Here is an 8,118-nt window from a genome sequence, read left to right on the forward strand (position 1 = left end):
AACCCACCCTTGTTCACGGTGGTGACTTGAGCTGCGTAAGCCAAAACTGCAGGGGCAGGTCCTCGGAGGGGCTCGGTCTCCATCCGTCGCGAGGAAAGGGTAGTCCCGAGTCCTCTGCTGCAGGGAGAGCGCCGCGGTGGCTGGATGCTGACGTGCTCCCGGGGGTTAAAGATGATCGCCAAAGGCAAACGGGGGTAACAGTTCCGTGGCCCTCAAGTTACAGGTCGTAACCACTCCCCAGTGGTCTCGGCTTCGCAGGAGGAGCCTTTAGACGCGTCCGGGGCGAGCGGCGGGCTAATGCCGCGCAGAAAGGCTCCGGAGCCCGCCCGCCGGGCTGCCGCAGCCCCGCCGAGCCTCGGAGGCCGTGGGAGCCGGGCTCGGAGCGCTTCTCCGCAGGCAGCCGGGCGCTCGTCGGGCCCCCGGCAAGCACTTCATGCCGGCTCCACCTGGTCCCTGGACTCCTGGCAGCCTGAGGAAGGAGGAGAGCGATGCGGGGAAGCGTCTATGGGGCCCGGGCCACTGGGGCAGGTCGTGGCAGCATCGCGGCTGCACCGGGCAGCCCACTGGTAACTTCCCGCCTACGACCGAGGCAGCTCAGGCTTCCTACTGTAGGCACTCATCGGGCTGCCGCCGCTGCCGCCGTCTTTCTCCTTTCTTTCCCGGTTTTCTGGGGGCCTCCAGAGAGCGGGAGGGTCCTGGGAAGCGCAGGCTAAGCTCCGACTATGGAGAGTCGCCACAACTACAGGGCGCAGCCAGTCCCGTCGCCTTCTCGGCGAGAGCCCAGCCGCTTCGGCGTCCCTTGCCACTTCGCCAACCTTTCGCGGTCCCCGGGCCTGTGCCCCCAGCCTGTGCCGCCGACAGGGCAGCAGCCAGCAGCCAGCTGTGCCCTGGAGCCAAGCCGGGCAGCACTGCTTCCTCCCGAGCAGCAGCGCTCCCAGTGACAGTTAGTTTCTTTTGTAGCTGGTCCCCCCAAATTGCCAGTCTTTGCTTCCTTCACTCCTACAGACACTTGCACGTCGTCCCCCTTTCTGCTCTTTTTCTTCCCTCCCTCCCTTGCTTCTTTTTTCGCTCAAACAATTGCTGCTTCTGTTGCTGCTGCATTGACGGTGCCGGTTTCTTCTCCCTTTTTTCCGACCTCATCAGCTTTTTTTGAAAAGAAAAAAATTGAGCGCTTTTTGAGTTGAAAAACCCGCCCCCATTTTAACGGCAGAGTTTTAAGGAGGCTCGGCGGAGTTCCTGCACCGCGGGAGCGGGAAGGCTAGGCACCGCCCACGCTCCTCCCTCCGCCCTGCCGGCGCTCTTGCTCGCGGGCTCGCTGGCTCCGCCCTCCGGCCCCAGCTCCCTTCCTCCCGCCTCCTAGCTCCCCGCCTCCCTCCCTCGGTCTCTCGCGCTGCCTTCCCTCGCGCTAGCCCGGCGGCCAGGCCCTAGCGGGAGCAGCGTTCGACCCGGCTGAGCCGGGCTTGGCCTCCTCCAGCTGGCCGGAGGGCTGGAGTCTGAGACGCGAAACCCTCGGACGCTCCGAGCCCTGCGGGGGTGGGGGCGGGGAGGATGAGATTTCTTTTAGAGGGCTGTGGAGAGCTGCAGGCCTGGAAGCTTGGAGGGGCTGGCTGCTAGAAGGCTGAGAGTGAGCTGGCGCAAAGCGGGTCTCTCTCCTGCCCTAGCGGAGCCGGCCGACCCGCCTCCGCGCTCTCCCTCCAGGCTCGCGGATTTCGGGCGGCCAGGCCTACAGCAGCTGCCTGCCTCCTCTGGGGCGTGCGCTGTGTAAACTCGGCCTCCTTCGCTCAGCTCCGGGCCTTGGCCTCGCACCTGCCAGCTCAACTCCGAGAGCTGTCGTGGGCAGAGGTGGCCGTGGGGGTGAAAAAGAGAACCCGGAATGACAGCAAGAACAGTGCTCAGAAAAAGCATACGAAAACTTAAGACATGGTATAGGGCCTAAGTCTAAGAAATCCTAACGTACTCTAAAGCCATAATGTTCCAGAGACTAAAATGAGTGTGAAATATTACTATTCTTGGGGGAACGGGAGAAAAACAATTAACTTTTTTTTTAAAAAAAATAATGTAACATTTGGGAGACGTTTTCTAATAAGGCCGTTTCTTTGTTGCCAAAGTTCTCTGTTTGACTACTTAGACGGGAGCTTTTTTGGCGGGTGGGGGGAAGTGTCTAAACACAAGGGAATACTCTCTAATCGTTTATTTCAATTATCCGAGATACCAATTCTCTCTGTACTTTTAACTTTCTCTTTTAGTTATCTGAGAATAATTATTGTTTTCTATATTTTATGGTCTTAAAAAAAATTCAACATATTTTGCATGATACACCAGCAGTCAAATTGAAACCAAGCAAAATATGACAAGTGGTCTACTGGCCTCTAGCAAGCATATCCTCAAGCAACATCTGTGCCCAGCTCCTTGAAGTATACTGGACGTATTAGCAACAAAACACACTAAACATCTAGATAATCATCTAGCAACAGATTGGCGGGTAAGTAGAGGAATACTTGAAGCTGGGAATAACCCGATTTCCTTTCTTAGATAATTAAATTACACTTGAATTGTAAATGAAACAGGAATTACACCACAAGAAATTAACTCCTCTCTGTTTTCTTGCATATTTAGACATTTCATTTAGGATTCCGTTTATATTAGTAATAATATAACTTTTGGTTATTCTGAAAATTTACTATGTAATCTTTTAGGTATGATGATATATTAGCACTGTTGGCTGAAAAGAGATAATTGGCATTTGTCCAACTTATGAGAGTTGCTTTCTAGCATTTATTATGGTTTCTTGCTTAGAAAAGATATTGTAATGAGGAGGAAACTAAATTGCACTCATTACATGAAGTATGGGTATACATGTGTTACAATTTTCATTAAATAAAACACTTTTTAATCAATTACTGTGTAAATAAAATTTATGGTAATTTAAGATGCACACAGAGCTGGATTAAGATTTTTGGAGGTCCTAAACACTGGAAAGATTTTGATGTCCCACTGCCCCTACCTCGTATGTAAGTTTAAAAAAAAGTATAAAGAAATTCAACAGTTCTGATGTTTCCCATGATGACTACTTCAAAGCTTTTGATGAACTATTAAATTCTTTAAGAAAGTTTTTTCTTTCTTTTTCACTCTGGCTATACTGGAGTCCTAAAGCACATGTCTAGTCTGCCTAGTGTGTAAATCAGAACTGGCAGCACAGAGATTAATTACAGTCTTAGTTCTCAGAGCATAAGTAAGCATTGCAAAGTACCTCCAATGAAAATCTAATATTTATTAAGTGCTGGCTCACTGATGTGGATTATAAGGTGAGCATCTCTGTCCTCAATAAACTTGCAGTCTAACAAGGTGTACAAGAAAGTTTCACAGTTAAGCACACTATTACATTGAAAGTGGTTTCTCTTTTAATTTAGTAATGATATATCCCTCAAATACTGAAATACAGGTTTTATATTTGGATATCAAATACTAACAGTCCTGAAAACCTTTTTTCTTCAGCAGTTCATCATTACTTTAAATATAATTTAGTCAAATTATTTTGTACATTTCTCTCATTGGCTCAAGTATGCACAGTTTTTGAATGATTGATGTTTGGAAATGTGAATGTAGTATTTACAATTTTTTCACCTTGTCTCAAAGTCTTCCTCTTTGTTGTTTTTATAATCCAACAGAGATAGAAAACAGACTGGCACTCTCAGGGGGCCTTTTTATCATAGTTGTGGCTTTTGTATTTTATTTCTGAGATTCAGCAGGCTTCTTCATATGGGTACTCATACCGCTTGTGTAAGTCTTTTTGTAAAGTAAGAAAAAGGTTCCCAGTAAGCAATCCAAAGGAACCCTGGTTGTACAGTGGTTAAGCCCTCGGCTGGTAAATGAAAGGTTAGCAGTTCGAACCCACCAGCTGCTCCGTGGGAGAAAGATGTGGTAGTCTGCTTCTATAAAGATTTACAGCCTTGGAAGCCCTATGGGGGCCTTTCTGCTCTTGAGTTGGAATCGACTGTACCACAACAGGTTACGTTAGGTTAAGCAACTCAAAAGCTTAAAAATAATAGCAATAATTAATATTTATATAGTGTTTCATGGTTATAAAATATTATGCATACCTTTTTAATCTTCACAATAACTCCATGAGGTAAATATGATAATTATCCCAATTTTCAGGTGAGAGTTGGGGCTGATTGAGATTATGACTTAAAGTCAGTAAGTAGTGGGTATGAAATTTACATGCAGGCCTTAGGGCTTCAAGTCTTAACGCTTTTTCCATTACTTAAGAGTCCAGGCTCAGGCACTAGATGCCTAAAGAACATTAAATCGTTAAACAATACATTTTTTATTACTTAAGCCTTGATTTAACTCTATAGTGGCATTAATCTTTTCATGGATTACATTCTAAACCAGTAATTATTGTTGAAAATTTTGATTATCGTAACCAAAGGATAAAGGTTAACATCACCAGCAGTAAGCCATGTTGATGTCATATGTCCCCTGATATGATATGATGAGAAAGACACATCACCTCTGTGATATTCTTCCCCAGATTCCATAACCTCAGTATAATAGTGAGAAAACATTAGACAAACCCAAACTGAGGGACATTCTACAAAGTTTCTAACCAGTATTCTCCAAAAGTGTCCAGATCACGAAAGACAAGAAAGACTGAGAATCTGTCACAGATGGGAAGACGTTAAGGAGACATAACAAATGTAATGTGGTATCCAGGATTGGATCCTGGAACAGATAAAGAACATTAGTGGAAAAATCCAAATAAAGTCTCCAGAGTTTAGTTAATAGTATTGTATCAATGTTAATTTCTTAGTTTTGATAGATGTACCATGGTTATGTAAGATAGTAACATTAGAGGAAGCTAGACAAAAGGTATATAGGAACATTCTGAACTATTTTTTAACTGTTATATAAACCTAAAATTAATTTAAATACATTTTAGTAAAATAACTCTACAAATAAGCTTGATTATCTTTACTTGAAAGAAAGATAAAATGGAAGTTAGTTTAAAAGAGTAATGGTAAAGTCAAAGAATGTGGAGATTCTAAAAAAAAAGACCTGTGTTTGAATTTGGCTGAGCTCCATGATTTATTGCAGTGGACCAACTATAAGAATGGATAGGTTAAAATTATTTTTGTTTTCTTCTAGGTTTGTGATAACTGAAATCCTTTCTCTTATGGAAGGAATTCTGGGGAAATGAAAAATGCATTATTTTTTCTCCTACTTCAGTATTTATTTTTCTCTCCTTCCTTTATCTGTAGTGGAAAATTACTTTGGATGCTGGGTATCCAACCATGAATAGTAGGTCATAGGGAAGAAACAATCTTTCAGAAACTGAATAAATTTAGCAATGTGGAGGGTGGGTTATAGGGAGGCTACAGGGTAAGTGGAAAGAGCACTGGTTCTGACGTGGCCTTGAATCCTAGGTCTGTCACTTTGTAGCACGACCTTGGGCAAATTCTTAACCTCTCAGAGCAGTTTCTTATTCTGTAAAGTAGTTGTAGTTGTTGTGAGGATTAAGTTAAGTGAGAAAAGATGTGTAAACTTCCTGGTAGTAGACAGCCAATGAAAAAATTACTCAAAATTAGTGGTTATCTGTTATGTGTTCGTTATATATTCAAAACTTTGCTATTATGAACTATGGTGAATATAAAACCCAAATGGGATGAAATGGTCCATAACCTCAAGAACTTTCAGTCTTTGGGGAGAGGTAGAACATATATAGATGAAATAATTTGAGAAAAAATTACAGAATTTACCAGACTACTAATTGTGTTGTAAAGATAGTAGAAGCATTGAGTGATTAGAAATGAGAAGAATCCATATTGGCTTTCATGAAAGTTTCATGAAAGAGGTGGTACCAAGAAAAGCATTTAGGGATTGGTATACAGAGTAATAACAACTAATATGTTTGGAGAGCTTTATGGTTTATGAAGTTTTCACAAGCATTATATCACTCAATATTCATAATTACTCTATGAAATTTGTGTTATTAGCTCATTTTAGAGATAAAGAAACTGAGACTCAGAGTTTTTTTTTTTGAGAGGCAGAGTTAGAACTCAAACCCAGGAATGCTGGCTATGAAATGTGTGCTAGTTTTGTAAAATATTTTGTTTTTCCATGTGTTTTCATAATTTTTTTCATTTATCACCTAAAATAGTCCTGCCAAAAGCTGAAGTCTGAGAGAGTAAGTGACTCGTCCAAGTTTCCATAGCTAATTGCTGGGGAAAAGCAGTACTTAACCCCATATGCCAGAATGTCTAGGGAATTCTTCCCATCTGTCTACATCACCATGATGTTTTAATTCCCAGATGCAGAGAACGGAGAAAGAAGGAAAGAGACATTTGATTTGAACAGGCTCTGAGACACATATACATGTCATCACAGAGACAAACCTCAACTTTTCAGAGCTGCACTGATCCTGGCTATGTATCTAGAGCAATTATTCACCTGTTTTGTGCTGATGGTGACATATATGAACGGGACAATTGAATTGCCACACTTAAGTTGTTGGCACTGTATTTCACCTCATGATGCACATTTGTGCCATATTTTGGAATTACTTCCTTAGGGATAACAAATAAGACTCTTAGATCTGTGTGAGTATGGATGGCTTCTATTCCTTATCTAATTCTGATCTAAATACAGATTTTCACGTAGGAGTTGTAGACCAGACTGTTTTCATTTAAAGAAAACACATAGAATAAACTTAGAGCTTTAGAAAACCATACTGCTCTTTGTATTCAGGGGATCTGAAGAATATTGAACTCAAATTTTCTGATTCTTTGTGAATACATTCTCAGTTTAAGAAGCCTAGGCCTTGATTCTATATACTTTCAGGTACTATCTGTTTTAGCTCTACAGCACGTTGGCAATTTTACTTCAAGTTTTCCGGCTTTCCAAGGCAAGTAAATGTCTATTACAGTTCAGAAGCTGATATTTCCCCAAATCAGGTTGAACAAATTCCACTGTCACCCTTCCTCCAGACCTGGTGACAATTATAAACTATTAGACTTCATTGTACATAGTCTGGCTGTCTTTGGCTTAGAGCCTATCTTAATTTCAGACCATTGGTTGAAACTAAGCTTTCGGTAGTTGGTGAATATTCTAATATGGTTTCTTCACCTATGAAAGCAATTTAAAGAAATAGACTGGCGATATTCAAAGCTGGGCTGTTTTTCCCCATTGCGAAGATGTTGTCTCTGCTCTAAAAAAAATATTGTGGCTGCAGCACTACAGAGGTTCTTTTCCTCATAACTACCAATTAAAGAAATGCTAATCCTCTTCTTGGGGTCGATTCTCACCTTTCTCAGCTTCTATGTTTCCCCATGTCTGCTGTGGGAGTGGTTACCTCTGTACTAGAGTCTGAGGATGCAGGTTATCAGGAGGCTTGGCATTGCGTCTGTGTGTGTCAGTGGGCTTTAACGGTGAGGCCGAGCGTAGGAGACTATGAAGTTGTATTCTGGTGAAATTTTCTACATTTATGAAATGCTGTTAGACGGTTTGTGAGAGCATGTTAACTTGGTCTGTAAGGCTTGATGTGTATGTGAGTGACTGTGTAGCAACTTGAGGCGCGGAAGCGGACTGCCACACGTTCCAGGGGGAGGCGGTAGTCGGAAGCTTTTGCTTAAATTCAAACAGGAATAACCTGTTGCGGGCCTTCAAGCTCCCGCAGTTGCAGGTTAGCGTCCCCGCCGCCTGCGCGCGGATACCCGCCCGGTAGTCGCGCGCCCGGCGCTTGACAGGAGGCCGGTCACGTGGCAGCCGCAAAGCGGCGCTTTGCGACCTCGATGACAGGCAAAATGTGCGACAGCCGTGGTGCTGGCCAACCAGGGGCGGAGGCGGTGGCTAGGGAGGAAGCGGAGGAGGCGGAGGCGGCCGCGGCGTTCGCCCGCCTGCTCGTTCGCTCGGTTTCCCCGCCTCCGCCGGTCTCGCCGCCGCTGAAGGGAGCCGGGTGCGCAGTGTCGCAACCTGCCCTCATCCTGGCCCGCGACGGTAAGACCTGACCCGCATCCAGACCACCCGGTCGGGGCGGCTGCAGCGCGGGCTCCTCGGGGCACAGGCGGGCGGCCGGGGCGGCTGAAGGTTACCGAGTGTATGAACGCCTAGCGTCTCCCG

General features: G+C 44.5%; 2 protein-coding genes across 3 annotated transcripts in view; one reads left to right on the plus strand and one right to left on the minus strand.

Moving 5' to 3' along the window:
- The window catches only part of CDKN2C (cyclin dependent kinase inhibitor 2C), a 6,100-nt gene extending 4,867 nt beyond the window's left edge, over positions 1 to 1,233 (minus strand). Inside the window, exon 1 of the mRNA XM_004371754.1 lies at positions 8 to 1,233. The gene's annotated coding sequence lies outside the window, so the exon portion shown is untranslated. The remainder of the gene's footprint in view (positions 1 to 7) is intronic.
- Positions 1,234 to 2,125: 892 nt separating this feature from the next.
- FAF1 (Fas associated factor 1) overlaps positions 2,126 to 8,118 on the plus strand; it is a 573,118-nt gene continuing 567,125 nt past the window's right edge. The window contains exon 1 of one of the 2 annotated variants that reach the window (XM_023727090.1): positions 2,126 to 2,482. The gene's annotated coding sequence lies outside the window, so the exon portion shown is untranslated. Of the gene's footprint in view, positions 2,483 to 7,899; positions 7,996 to 8,118 lie in introns of those variants that run through there. The other variant, XM_023727089.1, reaches the window with a different exon arrangement.

Source organism: Trichechus manatus, unplaced genomic scaffold (genome assembly GCF_000243295.1).
Source record: "Trichechus manatus latirostris isolate Lorelei unplaced genomic scaffold, TriManLat1.0 scaffold00015, whole genome shotgun sequence".
Taxonomy (NCBI): domain Eukaryota; kingdom Metazoa; phylum Chordata; class Mammalia; order Sirenia; family Trichechidae; genus Trichechus; species Trichechus manatus.